General features: G+C 33.1%; 1 long non-coding RNA gene, 3 other non-coding genes and 1 pseudogene across 4 annotated transcripts; 4 read left to right on the top strand and 1 right to left on the bottom strand.

The window, feature by feature from the left end:
• Nucleotides 1-4884: 4884 nt before the first annotated feature.
• On the top strand, nucleotides 4885-5005 carry LOC145060719 (U5 spliceosomal RNA). Its single transcript, XR_013686906.1, has one exon. It is a non-coding gene; the product is annotated as a U5 spliceosomal RNA (small nuclear RNA).
• A 116-nt stretch (nucleotides 5006-5121) lies between these two features.
• Nucleotides 5122-5239, top strand: LOC145060720 (U5 spliceosomal RNA). The gene has a single exon (XR_013686907.1). It is a non-coding gene; the product is annotated as a U5 spliceosomal RNA (small nuclear RNA).
• Nucleotides 5240-6066: 827 nt separating this feature from the next.
• Nucleotides 6067-6184, top strand: LOC145060712 (U5 spliceosomal RNA). The gene has a single exon (XR_013686900.1). It is a non-coding gene; the product is annotated as a U5 spliceosomal RNA (small nuclear RNA).
• Nucleotides 6185-7822: 1638 nt separating this feature from the next.
• On the bottom strand, nucleotides 7823-8777 carry LOC145058982 (uncharacterized). The gene is made up of 2 exons (XR_013686595.1): nucleotides 8118-8777; nucleotides 7823-8015 (listed from the first exon to the last, which is right to left on the bottom strand). It is a non-coding gene; the product is annotated as an uncharacterized LOC145058982 (long non-coding RNA).
• A 2378-nt stretch (nucleotides 8778-11155) lies between these two features.
• Nucleotides 11156-11262, top strand: LOC145060716 (U5 spliceosomal RNA; annotated as a pseudogene).
• Nucleotides 11263-17105: the final 5843 nt, after the last annotated feature.

The following is a 17105-nucleotide window of genomic DNA, read 5'->3' as shown; positions in this document are numbered from 1 at the left end:
TTAAAATATAAAATAATCATGAGGGTCTAATATTATGTAATGATAATTAATAAAAAGATAATTATTTGGTAATGATTAGCTTATTTTAGGAAAAAAGTTAAAGTAATTATTAAAAGGTCCTTTAAGAAAATAAAAAAGGGTTCGAATAGCTGAACCCAAATGCAGTATTATCTTATTAGAAAAGAGTAAATTACACGATTCCTCCGTTGTTCAAGTGACAAAAGACATTGTCAGTCTTTATTTTCAAAAACTAACTCGGACCATTGTCATTTGTTTTTTTGCATGTTTCATCCTTGCCATCATGAAATGTCTATTTCCCTTACCATTTTTTTTCAATTTTTTATTTGTTATAATTTATCAATTATAATTTTTAGAAAATAAAATGGCCTCTCTCTCTCTCTCTCTCTCTCTCTCTTTAATTTTCTAGAAAATATGTTTCCTCTTTCTCCTCTTAACCCTCTGAAAACCATAAACAAAACTGCCAATCTCCACCACCACCATTGATGAACCCTACATATGATCACCAAACATCAAAAGCCAAACCCCAAACATGCGTTCAGATCTCATACTCAAACCCTTCATGAATCTTCGGGGTAGGGGTTACTAGAGAGAATGAGATGAAAGAATGGGATACAAATCGGAGAAGAAGCAGATTCATATTGGAAACTCGAACCCAACAATTACCATCAATCTCTTCCACCACATCATCATCTTTGAAACTCAAACCATACCGGTGATGGAGAACGATAGGAGAGAGATGCGAGTGGTTGAGTCTGTCGACTTAAGGACTGCTCGAAAGAAGAACAAAAGAGGAAAATATATGTTGGTTTCAACGACTCTAGGGTTTTAGGTGAAGCTATGGTTTTCAAGTGGTGACGACGACACTAAGATTTTAGGTGAAGATCAGAAGGAGTGAAATCGGCAATGGTGATGGTATTTTTGACGGTGGTCCACATTTTTGGTGGTGATGCAATTTCCGATGACGATTATATTTTAGATATTAACTTAGGAAGGGAAATGTGGTGGTCGGTGGCATAAGTCAAGGGTGTTTTCGGTGGTGGTTGTATCTCTGGTAGTTGCATTTTGACTTCAAGAGGATGTGATCTTGTCAGAAAAAAGATGGAAAGTCAGGAAGGGAGATATGTTTAGTTTTTTTTTTTTTTTTTTTTTTTTTAAAAAAAAAATTATTAATAAATGTGAAAATAAGGGATTGGAATCCATTTTTCGTTTTTTTATAAATACAAAATAAAATAGTAAGGACAATAGTCATTTTATGTCAAACAAATTATGAATGGTGCAAATTTAAACTAACGAGGGACGAAACATGCAAGTTTAAATCAAACGAGAGACGATCCAAGTTAATTTTTAAACGTAGGGATTGAACGTACCTTTTGGCACCGGCACAATGGATGATTTGTGTAATTTACTACATAAAAAATATGAAACAACAATAACTAGTTTGATTCACCATTGAAAACCAACTAGGTTTTATGACGAGAGATAAAAAGTGACTGTCATAGATCTTCTTCGTTTATTTCAAACATAAAATCAAGGTTTCCTTTTTATGAAAAAATCAATCGAAGGGTCCTACCGAAACATTAAAGAAAAAATTATGATGCGTTATAACCTTTTTAAAATTGAGGTAAAAAATAAGGACATGTGAGTTTAAGGTCATCTCTAACACAACACCAAGTCTTTGTTTGATGTAAATAATCTAACAAATTGTAATTTAGGGTTTGGCAACACCACAAAAAGGTAGTTTATCAAAGCTTATAAGATAGCTTTTTGAAAACGTAATTTGATATAGCTTATTGATAAGTTAAAAACCAGCTTTTCGATTAACACGCCAAATATGGCCAAATCATATTATCTACATCAAAATAACCCATTCACACAATTTTGGTGTAAATGTTTGGTTTTGGTACTGTCGTATACACATTTATGCATATTTGCTTCTAGTTTTTGAAATCTGGCACCCGTCACCCTCATAGTTGGAAAATCCATTAGCCTAGGTATAACATCCCTAGATCAAGTATACCTCATCAACCCTTGTTCTTTTGACAATTGTCAATTTTGGCCCTTTATTTGAGAAAAGGTGGTAAATGAGTACGCATGGTGTATGCGTGTGTACGCTCAGCGTACTCATGTGCGTGTTTTTAACGAGAAAGCCACCTAGTACGCTGAGCGTACCAGAGGGTACGTTGGGTGTACTAGGCCCAAAGTGAAAACCCTAATTAAGGGTGTGTCCCTTTTTAAAGGACATGATGGCCTCATTTATGGCCACTATTCCCAGACCTCAACCCTCTCAAACCGTAGTTTCTCGTCCCTTGAATTTGTGTGTCCATTTGTGAGCTATTAAGTGTTCTTGTGGTTTCTTTGAAGTAAAGAAAGAGCTTTGAAGAGGAAGGAGTGGGAGTCCACACTTTGGATCTGAGCTTATCTGTGGTTGGAGCTTAAGTTAGAGGTATAAAGCTCAAAGCTTTCTCACCTCTTTTAATTTGTGCATCATTTTAGTCCATTTTAGGGTTTTGGTCCAAAAGTTGGATGCTTTATGAGATATTGAGCTCCAAAGTTTATTATCAGCTCATTTGAGTGTTTTTAGCGGTGTAGAGTCATAAAAATCGAGACTTGGACGTTTGAACCAACCCATGCATGAGATATGAGCATTCTTGAGAATAGAGAGTGAGAGTTTTGGTGTTTGTGACTTTTTCATCCATGCAAAGGCTTAAAGTCACAGACTTTATGGAGTATGAGCCTTTAGGGAGTCGAGATCTGAGATTTGAGATAAGGTCTTAACGGATTAAGACCAAATGAGTAGGAAGAGCAAGGGGCGTACATTGAGCGTAATCCCAGTATGTGTAGCGTAGGGTCGAGAATCCCCGATGCATGCATGGCATAAGAGTAGGCCCAACGTAGAGGGGTTGTATGCACTGCGTATGCGCTGACGTTGACTTTTAGGGTTTGGTCAATTTGTGGACTACTAAGGCCATGGAAGGGTAAAATGGTCTTTTATCCTTCTGTGAGTTTGTATAAGGGTTTAGTCTAGCTTCTTTGAGAGTCGTTATTAATTAGAGATAATTATCGTATGTGTTAGGCGAAGGCTAGACCGATGATTTGAGTTCGAGGTTATCTGATTTCTTACGAGGTGAGTCTTCTCACTATACTTACCTAGAGTGGTAACCTTTGTGTGACCGGAGGGTCTTATGTGCTTATATTGAGTATTTTGATATCCTGCATTATGTATTTATGATTTATGCTATGTATTATTTTGAGCTTACTGAGTTAGGACCGGAGGGTCCACCCGAGTTGTGGGACCGGAGGGTTCCACTGAGACACGTTGACCGGAGGGTCTTATTCGAGTATAGCCATGAGAGGCTAATGAGATGTGTGTGGTATTTTAGGGAACTCGTTAAGTTTCGTGCTTACCGTGTTATGTGTTATGTGTTTTAGGTACTTCTCCGCATCACGGGGAGGCACCGGCTTGATTGTACACACACGAGTTGGAGATATGTTTTGGAGGATCCTGGATTGTGTTTTAAACAATTAATGAACATGTGTTTTTGATAACTCGATATTTAGGGATTTTTATGGTTGTGTTAACGAAATCCATGTGATTTTTAAATAAAAAATTTGTTTGAAAATTTACGGTGTTACACTTGGTCCTCTACACTAGCACCATTATATATATATATATATATATATATATATATATATATATATATATATATATATATATATATTATTAAGCTCAATAAATTTTTTTCTTACTCTTGGAACATAATTGTTAAAAGCTATAAATTAGATGGGCCATTTTTGAAAAAAAAAAATCTTAATTAAAGCATGTTAAGGCCGTCTTGTTCGCCATAAGCATGTCGCTTTGTCTGTCATGTTGCTAGAACTTCGACAACCACCCTTTCTCTACTTATGTAACCCCTCCTCTCTTACTGATATCCTCATCTTCTATTTTCAGTTATAGCATTCTTTTTGATGTCTAACGTCCCTCCGTTAACATCAATCACTACTGTACATGACCACTTCATGTAACAACTCCTTCGCCTCTTCATATATGATCCATGTCCTCATAAGATATTATCCTTTGCATATATATCATTGTGATGCCGGGTCATAGCCACCACACCATGCAATGAAGTTACTCGCTTTGGTCTAATAGATATTTGATACTTGATTATCCATTTCCTAGCAACCACTTTCAAATCTTATATCTTAATAGTTCCCAAAAAAATAACAAAAAAATAACAAAAAAATTAAACCAAAAATAGGGAACAAAGAAGAGGGGACTAAGAGAATGATTTGAAACAAATGCATGTAGATTTTGGGTTCATCGCACATTCTAAGATATATGTGGAGTCATTGGTTTACTCTCCAAAAGATTCACTACGGAAAAAAATGAGACTCCAACATATATAGTCACTTATAAGATCATATCACACTAATATGGAATACACTAACACTCCCTTTAGAAATGAAGTCTCAATAAGGATATAAAAGGACATGGTAAGCCATAGAGGTGCAGACGTTGACTCTAATAATATGTAAGATATATGTAGAATCCTTCATTTACTGAGCCCTTATAGACAGAATGAAGAGTCCAACATATAGCTACTTATAAGGTATCTCACATCAGGGGGACATGGTCCATTATGTATCTATATATGTTGAAGTCTCCATCTCTTAATTTGAGCTCATTTGGAGAGACAATTTTGTACTCCACACACACACACACACATATATATATATATATATATATATATATATATATATATATATATATATATATATATATATATGGCTTGCAAGCCAACCCGCTAAAAGATGGAAATGTACATGACCATGTTGTGCTAAGATGTGTAAATGCACGCAACCATGCATGTTGTGAGCAGAAAAGCTAAGTATTATTTTGCCTTTTACTAAAGAATATCGTGTGCTTGCCATATATAGTGGCATGCACTTATTTTTAGAGAGTCCTTTCTTATACTTAAGGGCTTTAACCAATTTTTAAAGTTCAAAAGCCCCTTAATTTTATATTTGGCAAATGAATAAAGGACTCCAATGCAATACACAAACCAATCAGCTAGGATATGGAAATGCACACAACCATGTTGCGACTTGTGAGCACAAGCGAACCATTATTTTGCCTTTTTTCTAAAGAATACCGTGTGTTTGTGATATATAGTGGTATACACTTATTTTCATGGAGTCCCTTCTTATACTTAAGGGCTCCAACCAATTTTTAAAGTTGAAATTTCTCTTATTTTTTATGTTTGCCAAATGACGAAGTGTTAATGGTTAACCCTTTTCTTATTTTTGAGCTTAGAATGAAGTGTTAAATGGTTAACCCCATCCAACCTCTAGACCCCACCTTTTATTGTTTGTCTCATCTGTCTTGTCTTAAGAAAGTTTTTGTTGGTTTATATTAAAAAAGCATTGCCAAACCAGTTTGATAGAATCGATGGTTATAGTAAGATTAATAATTTGATAGGTGCGGTTTAGAATGAAATTACTTGCTTGGTTGGGATTTTACTGATCCAACTTGCTAAAACGGGCCAAGAACATGCCTACCCTGAACAGAACTTCATATAGAAATGTATGATATATGAATCATACCTTTTTTACGTTTACTAATACAACTATATATAACAATGTGTTACCAAAACTCAAAAAGGCTTTTAATTTGTTCTCAAGATTGACCCAATACTCAAGTAACTCATTAATGTATGAATCAATAATTACCAACCACCTTAATTTACATAATGAAAATGTACATTTTACCAATGCGTTATGACCTCTTATATAATAAAAATTGTTCCTTTCTGTTGATCAAAATTTATCCATCACTAGATTTTTTATTTCAGTTATCCAATATCATGTATACTTTCAGAACGCACTTTATAGAAAACAAAATCAAAGTAAAATAAGGGGAAAAAGAAGAGAGGAAGAAGGGGATAATTGTTTGATCAAGAGAAATGTAGGTTTGAGGTTCGTCCCACATAAGAAAATATGAAAGTCATTACATAAACCAAGCAACTGGGAAATTGAAAAACATGCAGCCATTTGGTGATACCAAAGTGAACTATTTTTTTGCCTTTTACTAAAGAATATCGTGTTATCGCCATATATAGTGGTATACGCCTATTTTTGGAGAGTCCCTTCTTATTGATGGACTCCAATCAATCTTAAATAGATCAAATTTCTACTAATTTTTGTGTTTCCCAAAGGAATCTAAGAAAAAAAATTATCTTTATTCTTCAAGACCAAAAAAAGGAATTTGTCAAATTCCCTCTTTTGCTTGTTTTGCTAGTTTCTTACAACCTTATTGTTTGTTTGTATATTTTTTCTTTAATCACAAACCACTTTTTATTTTCTTCATTTGAACCGAAGAAAATAGAAGGCTTTTGGTTATCTATGAGACTTGTCCCCCTTTCTTCATATAGTGGTTGTCTGCTCCTTACCCTCCCTTTAACCCATTTTTATGGGAAATGGGTATTGATATTATATTTATAGTGAATATTTTACTAGGACTTGCTGCCATGGGAAACATTATGTGATAATCATGGAACAATTCCCTCCAAATCTTAGTGGCTCACAGGAATCTTGGTATTTCTTGTTTTTGGAAAAAAGAAAATAAATGTTATGAATCGTACTTGATAAGTCCTGAAGTTAATAGAAATAAGTATTTTATATTTCAGGAAGTTATCATGTTTCCGTTTTTAACTTTGGTAATTAGGATCGTTTATTATTTGAGTCGATTTTAGAGTATTTGTTTCCTTATTTGACTCTTTTGTTTATCCCTATTTAAAAGTAGTCATTAATGAAATAAGATATGTTGGAATTTCAAAACAATCAATAGAGTATTATTAGTTTAATAGCTTAGTTTAGTCTCCTGCAAACAAGACACTAGGTTACAAGGGAGTTCACGACTCCTTCAATGGTCCTGTCACGAGGTCTAGATCCTGAAACATAACAGTAAATGAACAAAAGACAAAAATACTATTGCATTATAACACACTTTTCAATTAGTACATATACGGTATTTGAAAATGATTAACTACTAAAAAACATTCCTTGAAAAGATTACCCTTTGTAAATTGTGATGGTTAGTTCAATACATCACTCATGGCTTGTACAAGTTTGTTATCTTCCATCGCATTCGTCTTTCTTTTGCATTTCCTGAAATTCTTTCACTAAGGATATGAGATTCCATTATCCATACCTTTATAGGTAGCATCATTGATATAAGTGGAATGAATATATATATATATATATATATATATATATATATATATATATATATATATATATATATATATATATATATATATATATATATATATATATATATATAGGTCCGGTTCCTATGATGACTAATTTTAAAGTGAGAACACCTATAAAAAATTGAAAAAAAAATCTAAAAAAATACAAATCATAAAATCGAGTATAGATCTATGTCCGGGGGAAAAAAATTAGAAATTGTTTTTTGCATCATTAAAATTAATCCATGATTCAATTTTAGTTTTTTATTTTGCATCATTATGATCTATGATTCAATTTTAATGATCCAAATTTTTTTCCACCCGGACATAGATTTATGCTCGATTTTATGATTTGTATTTCTTTTTAGATTTTTTTTCAATTTTTTTAAGGTGACCGGACGAGTCCTCACTTTAAAATGAGTCCTCATCCGATCTTATCTCTATATATATGGTTGTAACTTTTATGCTAAATTTGCCTTTTGTCTTGTTGATATTTATCAAGGATCCCAATTGTATTGGACAAGTTTTTTACCTTCTTACAACAACGAGTCTACTTCAAAAAACCTTATATTCGGAATCAGTTGCATTACTTTAAAAGATTCACTCCATAATGTAGACAATAACAACACAAAGCAATACAGTACTTGCTTATTCCATATACAAGAGCACAAAATTGAACTATTAAGCTTCAAGTAAACAAATCGAATCCTATTATGATTCGACATTTTGTGTATAGGATGAATCCTGAAAATCGGAAGATATGCATGCATTAATACGTTATTTTAAGAAATCTAAATACCAATGCATGTCTTAGAATCCACTTGAAATGTTTTAGTTGCACAATACCATTGGAGTGACGAATGTTTGATTGATTTGAATTTTCTTTGAAGCTCTGAAACAGTGCAAATGGAAGCTCAAATGAATGTATCATCCGAATATTTGATTGATTTCAAATAGGATATCCAAAATATCATCTCCTTAACTCCAGAGGAAACTTTCATTTGAACCTCCATTTGCTAAAACAATCACTGAGTTCTTGAGAGGTCCCATTTCTGCAACTAAAACATGAATATCTGATTGATTTGAATTTTCTTCGGAGCTCTGAAAGACACACATTAACGTTTGTAGGGATGGGAGGGTGGGGTAGGAAGGGAGATACATAATCATGGTTCATATCTTTATGATCATCATAGTCTTTACAGTTGAGAACAGAAAGATCAGCAGCTGATATGTGGTTGCTCCCTCCTGTAACTCGTGGTGGCTCATGTTGCAACTCTACTTTGGTGGGCGTGGAGGATCTATATGTGTTACCAAGCTGAGTATGAACAGACTTCAATTGAACGTGTTACATATACACAGTTTGTAAGTAACAAATTCAAGTAAAATCTGTTCATACTCAGCTTGGTAACATATATAGATTTTCCAAACCCACAAAGACAGAGTTACAGAGATGGCATGGCTGCAGCAAGAGCCACCAGAGTCGCAGGAGGGAGAAAATCACTTGGATGTGTTACTTATACACTCCAAAAATAGAGTTCTGTAGACAACAAACATCCCGATTTGATGATGTGCTTCCAGATTTCTCTACTCACGATATGATGACATACTCACGATTTGATGATGTGTTCATGATTTGATGACGTGTTCCTAACTTCTGTACTTGCGATTTGATGACGTGCTTCAGGATTTCCTGTTGCTAAAAGTCTATAAATACTACTAACTTTTGTGAGAAATAATTAAAATTTCAGCCGTCATGTCTTGTTTAGTATCCCTGGCCAATTAAAGATATTTGTGAATTTGTAGTCAAGCACGTCATTTTTCTAATCCTAAGTAATCGTTGTTTCGTTATATGGGGAGCATAAAGTTATGATTATAAAGATGCCAAAGATCAAATATGATAATTTATTGGGACAATCGTTGTTTTGCAACCAAGCAACTAAATATGAACTCGTACCTGTTTCACCAATGCTAGAGGCAATTTCAAGAAATATATGTGAAAATTTAGGGTGGTAAACGAGCCGAGCCAATCCCGAGCTCAGCTCATGGGGATCAAGTCCAGCTCCTTTCGAGCCTAATTTTGAAACGGAGGAGTTAACTGGCTCGACCTCTGACTCGTTTTCCAGCCACCCTAAACAAGCCTAAGCTCGGCTCTATCCAACATGACCCAACCTTGTTGAACCTCTATCCAACATATTCGTTTTATCACTATATCTATACATTATAAACCAATCAACAACTTTGTTCCTAGATTACAAACCAATCCCAATATCTTCATATTACATTCGATTACAACTTTAACCAAACACTCCCTTGTTTCACATACGCTTATCCAAAAGCTAAACGAACTTTCAATATAATATATATATATATATATATATATATATATATATATATATATATATATATATATATATATATATATATATATATATATTTTTTTTTTTTTATTTTACATTTTCCATTTTTTTTTCCACTAAATAAAATATTAAACTTTAATTTCATAAGGCTGCTATTTTTCTTTACAGATTATTTTCTTTTTGACCAATTAAAACCGTCACAAACATCCTATTCTGATTATCAAATCTCTAGTATTTAGTTTCAAAACCCACTGCCTAAAAAACAAAAATCAAGGTAAAAGAAGAGGAAAATAAGAGAGGAAGAAGGGGTTGAACATGTGGAATGTATGTATGGGATTCATCCCACATCGGCTGCTGGAATGAAACAGAAGGTGTGAGTCGTTACTTGAACTTAATGACCATAGTGGGATGTTAATGCGGAGGTTTCATACAATTTGAAGTTCAATGCTCATGATATATATTTTTTAAAATATATTCTACTGAGCTTTATAGAGTTCTATGTGTTGTACGAATTAAATGAAAACTTGTATTAAAAGTGGAATGTTGATATAGAAATCTATTAAACTTATAGAATTTAATGCATTATGAATTCCCTTAGTTTCACAAGGTCCTAGCTCTTCAGCAAAATTTTGTTGGTCTATATTGGAAAGAAATGTTGCCAAACCAATTTCACGGAATCAGTGGTTCTAGTAAGATTAACAATTTGATAGGTTTAGTTCATACATATGTTATAATGGCATTGCTGGTTTGGCCGGAGTTTTACAAATCAAACCTGCTAAAACGGGACCTGAGCATGCCTAGCTTCAATAAACTTCATATAGAAATGTAAGAATTAGAACTATTACCTTTGTTGGATTTCTAATACAGTTAGATATAACTATATAATGTTGTGTGTTCAAAAGAGTAGGCATTTCGACTTCCTTCCTCTAATGAAACCCGGGAACACTAATTTCTTTTACTTTCTTTTCACTTCCATCAATTTCCTTTCTTTTCTCTTGTTAAGTAGAACTCGGGAACTAGGTGTAAGAGACTCTAATATGAAATAACTCAGTAATGCATGAATCGGTAATTACCAACTTCCTTAATTTACAAAATGAAAATATACCTTTCACCGTTGCGTTAATTATCAACTTGTAGAAAAAGGAACTCATATTATTTGAGATTAGTCAAAAAGTTGAAGGTTCACTTTATTTTTTTTTTATTATTATTGAAGGTTGAAATCTGGAACATATTTCTTACAAAATGGAAAATGATCTTTTTGGCTGATATTGATTTATCCATAACTAAATATTCTATTTTAATTATCCAACATCTAGTATTTAGTTTCAAAATCCACTTCCTATAGACACAAAAACAAATTCTAAATTCTAAGTCAAAGAAGAAATAAAAGGAGAGGAAGAATGGGGAAGTAGGGTTTGGGAGAGGGGAATGAGGATTTGGGGTTCATCCCACATAGGCTGCTTACAACAAACAACATGTGTGAAAGTCATTACACAAACCAAGAAGCTGCAACATGTAAAAGTATGCGGCCATATGTTAAGCACAAAGTGAACTATTCTTTCCCCTTTTACTAAAGAATACCATGTGATTGCCATATTTTGTGGTATATGCCTATATTTGGGGAGTCTTGACTCTCTTCCTTTGGTGGAGGACTCCAACCAATCTTAATTAAAAAGCCCAAATTTCTATCTTTGATGGAGGACTCCAACCAATCTTAATTAAAAAGCCCAAATTTCTATCTTTGATGGAGGACTCCAACCAATCTTAATTAAAAACCCAAATTTCTATCTAACAATAGAATCTTATAAAAAATTGCTCACCTACAACTTCTCATTTGAGCTTATGTTTATTTTTTTAATGTAATGACAATTATTATGTTATTTTTTTATATTCTGGAAGTTATAAATGAGAAGATTGAGAATGATAAGCAACATCATGAAAAGTCAACTGGATGAGTCTTGCATTTTTATATTGCATTTTATTACTTCTTTAATGTGTTTTATTCATTTATTAAGTTGTTATGTCATGCAGGCATGCAAGAGCATATTGATAGTCCGCAAATGAAGCAGCAGAGTCAACATTTTTAATCATATCAAGTCGATTTGAATAAAGATGTATGGAAATGGGAATGAATATACAGTACATAATGTTCGATAAACTTATTATAGTAATATATTCGTATTCACAATATGTTTGATTTTTCAAAGAAATATAATGATCTTGGGCGCTTGCATCATCATAATTGGATGAGGTTATTGATATTGAAACTTCTAAAGTTTAATAATTTGAGGAGAACTTGACTCATACCGCTAACACATTGGAAGATTCTCCAAAGAATGTCAATATGCCTCGGTGTGGTTTGTAACATCCTAAAGTTTAAGACTGTGTTCTTGAATTAATAAATTAAATAAATGAATCATTATTTATATAAATAAATCATCAAGGTATAATCATATCGTTATTTGATATGAAGTTTAGAAAGTTATGAGTGAAAATAATAACATTTCAAAAGTTAAAGGGCCAAAAGTGTCAAGTTGGCAAAATGAGTTAACCAAAGGGTTCACTTAAATAATGGAATGAACTACAAAAGTTATAAAATGGATGATGAAGGACTTATTATGTCAAAACTTAAGTTAAATCACAAAAATATGAGTTTATGGTGGAAATTGGCAAAATGAGCAAACTTGAGAGACTAAATGGTACACTTTTAGGAAATAAGATGCATCATTCTTCTCTTATGGAGGAAGAATGTGTTTGAAGTCCACCATACCTCATCTAATGGTGATTTTAATCCTAAGAACTCCTAGGGTTAGATTCAAGTGGAATTCAAGCAAAAGGAAGAGAAATCAAAGGCTTTCTAGGTATAATTTCTTCTCCTTCTAACCTTGAAATTCGGAATATTGATGATAAATATTTATTAGGTTTGGTTTTATAGCCTCCCTTTATTGGTTTCCATGGTTCTAATCTCAATCCAATCATACCATTGATGGATTTGGTGATTTGGGTAAAAAAACTCCATGTACCCTAAAAAACCCCTAATTGGGAATATTTCAATTGATGATGAAGTGAGATTAGATTCTATGACCTAGATGATGTTTGAAAATAATCAATATAATTGGAATTATCAAACTCATCCATGACGGTAGAATCATGTATAAGCTTGGATTGAAATGGATTTGGGGACAATATGATGAAAACAATGGAATCTTATGTAATTGAGCAATTGTTGAGAAACTGAAGTTCATAACAATGAATAGATGTTATTAGAATGATTTGGTGCAAAATACAAAGTGTTTATTGATTATTGGATGAATCCGTGGAATTTGTGGTCATAAGGGCATTTTGGGAAATCTATGGATAACTTTATGATGATTGACTTATTCTCAGTGAATAACATTCATGTATATGAATTGACACTCTAGATATGATGTTGGAACATTAACATGAAGGGATCCTAGTGAAGTTCTAGCCCTAGTGATTGTTTTGGCCTAAAGGGCAAATTGGGAAACATATAATGGAATTGAGGATTCATGTACATACAAAGAGATTGGTTGTGGTTTTATGTAATTGACAACACACAATGATGTATTAAATGATTTGGGAATAATTTATATTGGTTAAAGAATGTTATTGATCAACTTGGACTCTTAACCCTTTCATTTTAGTGTTTGTAAGCATTATGAACTTAACATTTTGATAAAGGTCTTAATGATTAACTTATCACGAGGATAATGGTTAATTGAGTATTTTAGAAGTTAATAGTCCTTATTATGTCCATAATAACCTTGTGGTGAAGTTTGGTAGCCATTGGAGGTGTAGAAAACAAGTTACAAAGTTTTTAGCAAAATTCTACACAAAATGGTGACCTGCAATTTTGACACGGGGGCGTGTCAAATAGTCCGTTAAATGTATTTTTTTTTTTGTGGAAAACCTAGTAAATGACCTCCGATTGCCCTCAAACTTTATATATAAGCTAGTGGGAAGTAAATAAGCTTATGGGTGATATCTAAATGTTAAAAATCTTATAAGGTTACTTTGGTCATTTTGTTGACCTTCACCTATATGTTATATAGGTGGTGTTTGAGAAGTCTTGATCTAAGCAAAGGAACTAGAAGAGGACTAGCTAATCTATATTGAAGAACTAGGTGAATACATGTTGGCATTTTTCCCACTTTGGGGTACATGGCAAAATTATTTTATTACAATGAAATGCAATGTTTTGATATATGAAATGTTTTGATAAGGAACTGTTAAATATTTTGGAAAGAGTATTTTGAAACAATGCCTTGAAGGCAAAAATGTTTTAAAAGCAAATAATGTTTTTGAAAGAAAGAATGTTTTTGATAACGTGTTTGAAATGTTTGAAGTATAGATGTTTTACTTTTGAAATGAGTATTATAATGCTAAAGTATGAAATGTGTAAAGCATGGAAAGTAATGATAAGAAACAAAAGTAATGACAAGAATTGGAAAGTAAAGAAAGAATGAAAGTTGCCTAGGCCATGATGCCTCATAAGTGGTCTAGAGGAATCTATTAGGGTGGTGCCTCCCCTTCGCGAAGTAGATGTCCTATTTAGCACGATGCCTTGGTGGATTGATTTATACTTTCCACCTTGGTCTAGACTTGGGGGTACCCTAAGTATAAAAAAATTGGCAACGGTTTAATATCAGAATTAGCCATTGATAAAAAAGAAAGAAATGTAGAAAGATATCTTTTGAAATGAAATGATAAAATGTGATATAATAAGATATGAAATGATATTTCTGATGCGTATGAAAAGAGTTTTCCTTGAAAATGCTTGAAAATGTTTTATAGTTTAAAACTATGTTTTGCAAAGATGAAATGTTTTTTGATGAAAATGTGATAAATGTTTTGGGTCATAAACCCACATAGCTCACGAGACATTATTGTCTTACGTATCTCTTTTATATGCCATGTATCTTAGGTTACAGTTAAGGAAAGAGGATGATAGATGAAAGTTAGAAGTCAAGAGATATGGAATGGAGTGGAACTTGTTAAGTTCCTTATTAATTGCATTAATGTGATTCTTATTTGCTAGACATGGTTGTAATGATGCTTAATGGTAATACCTAATGTTTTAATTATAAATGTTTTTGTGGGAATGAATTTTTATTAAATGTGGGTTAACACCCGAATGCTTTTAAAACCATAGCATTTTAAAGTTGAAAATTTTTGGGGTGTTACATGGTTGTTGACCTGTAATTAGTATTGGTCACTAAGTTTCACCTAATTGGTGATTTAGGTGGTTTGTGTTGTTGATTCGTTCGAGGTTACGAGTGTGTGGTTGTTCTTCTTCAAATTCAGGTGAGTATTCTCACTATATTGTGTGGGATATTGTATGTCCAGTGTGGTAGGCTGTGTGTGTACTGTTAGGGTACAATCATTTGATTAGTATTGGTTTTTCTTATTGTGGTATGTATCAGACCCTAGGGTAAGTTGGTCTTAAGCCTTTAGGCCCATTAATATGATAACTAAAAGTTTAATAGGTCAAATTGGAATGAGAGATTTGTGCCTATAAGCCCATTGAGGTGTTGCTTGTGAGCTTGCTAAAAGTATAGCATGTCAGGTTGTGATGATAGTATCATACATATAGGTCCACTGAGGTGTTGACTATGAGTTATTTGTATGTATGCATTGTATACATGATATGATATATGGTATATTGGAGAACTCACTAATCAGTATGCCTATTCTCTTAAGTTAAATGTTTTTTAAATTGTTCCAATGACAAATGTAATGGCAATGCTTGACTGCTACACATCGATATTTTGTTTATGTTTTGAGACTTCCACATATTCTGATACATTTTGATCGGGTTGGGTTATATGATGATTGAACATTTTGGTACTTGGTGTTTTTTAATGAAAAGTAGTTCATGGAATGTTATGATTATGCCTTTAAAATTATTACTTTTTTGAAAATTTGGTACTTTAAGTGTTAAGATCCATTAATGAACAGTAAAAGACATATAGAGCTTATTGTAAAATATGAAAGAGGTTCTTTTTAATAAGTTTATATTCACATAAGCTAGAAGGCAACTTGTAACATCCAAAAATATGGTCCAAAAATTATTATTTTAATAATAGATAAACTCATAAAAGAGTATTTTCAAATAACATCCAAACATTTAAATAAAACTAAATGTATCATTTTGTCATAAAATTAGAGTAAACATCATAAATGGAATCTCAACGGTGTGTGCGATGCAGTCATCCCGAACTCTTCCATTTACAACTAGAAGTACCTGAAACATAAAATGAAAACCGTAAGCACAAAGCTTAGTGAGTTTCCCCAAACTACCCCATACCATATATAATAAATCATATACTGGGCCCCCGGCCGACATCGAGCCTCACTCGGTATACAGATCTGTTATTCATAGGCATCACCTGTCACTAGGCCTCTCCCGCTATACACATACAATAAATATCATATAATCATGTTAACACATATAAGAATCATTACAATAGCGTATGTTCCCGTCCTCAGGCCTCGCCTGGCATCGAGCCTCGTTCGGTATATATAGTAACACATAACACATGAAATGTCACACCCCCAAACCAAGGATGGCAGAAACGTCCGGGGGTGGAGGACTTCATGTACAGTATCACAACAACGTGCATAATAGTGCTCAAAGTAAATACAACCATCATAAATATAATTGAAAAAGTTACACCAAAGTATATGTTTACATGTTTCAAAATCAATTACATTATGATGACAAAAATAAATTGTTGACGGTTTAACGTCCCATCCTCAAAGCGCTGAAGTTTTCCTGTTTCACTGATTTCCTGAGAATACAAGTAGTTTTGAAAGAGTGTCAACAATTAAGTTGGTGAGTTCATAAGAGTTTTTTTTGGAGTAGAAACCGTTTTCCTTTTAAAATCGATAGAGTTTGATCTCCAGAAAATCCAATATTTTCTTAGTTAAGTGTAAACAGAATATTCCTATATGATGTGTTGATGTATCCTAGATTGACCCGTAGATTTCCCCTATAATCGTCCAGTGTATATAAGTTATATAAGATTTAGGTTAGATAAAACGTCGAATATAATGGGTCCGCCCTAGGTCCACAACCAAACAAGGAACAGGAGATGAGGCGGGCACCACCAATTCTAAGCCAATCCAGACTAAATTCTTGTATGACTCAAGCATATACGCTCAACGATTATAGTTGAAGTCTAACAATGCGAAAATTTAATGTGAATATAACCTATACATATCATAGTTCACCGGAGAGTATTAGTGATTAGTGAACCTGAACTATGCATATTATAGCTTATCAAAAGTGATGGTGATGGTGAATATAACCTATACATATCATAGTTCACCGGGGAGTAATAGGGATTAGTGAACCTGAACTATGCATATGATAGCTTATCAAAAGTGATGGTGATGGTGAATATAACCTATACATATCATAGTTCACCGGGGAGTAATAGGGATTAGTGAACCT

The sequence above is a fragment of the Lactuca serriola genome, chromosome 6 (genome assembly GCF_051521515.1).
Source record: "Lactuca serriola cultivar US96UC23 chromosome 6, Lser_US96UC23_V15, whole genome shotgun sequence".
Lineage (NCBI taxonomy): Eukaryota > Viridiplantae > Streptophyta > Magnoliopsida > Asterales > Asteraceae > Lactuca > Lactuca serriola.
This window is presented reverse-complemented; position numbering and strand designations above follow the sequence as displayed.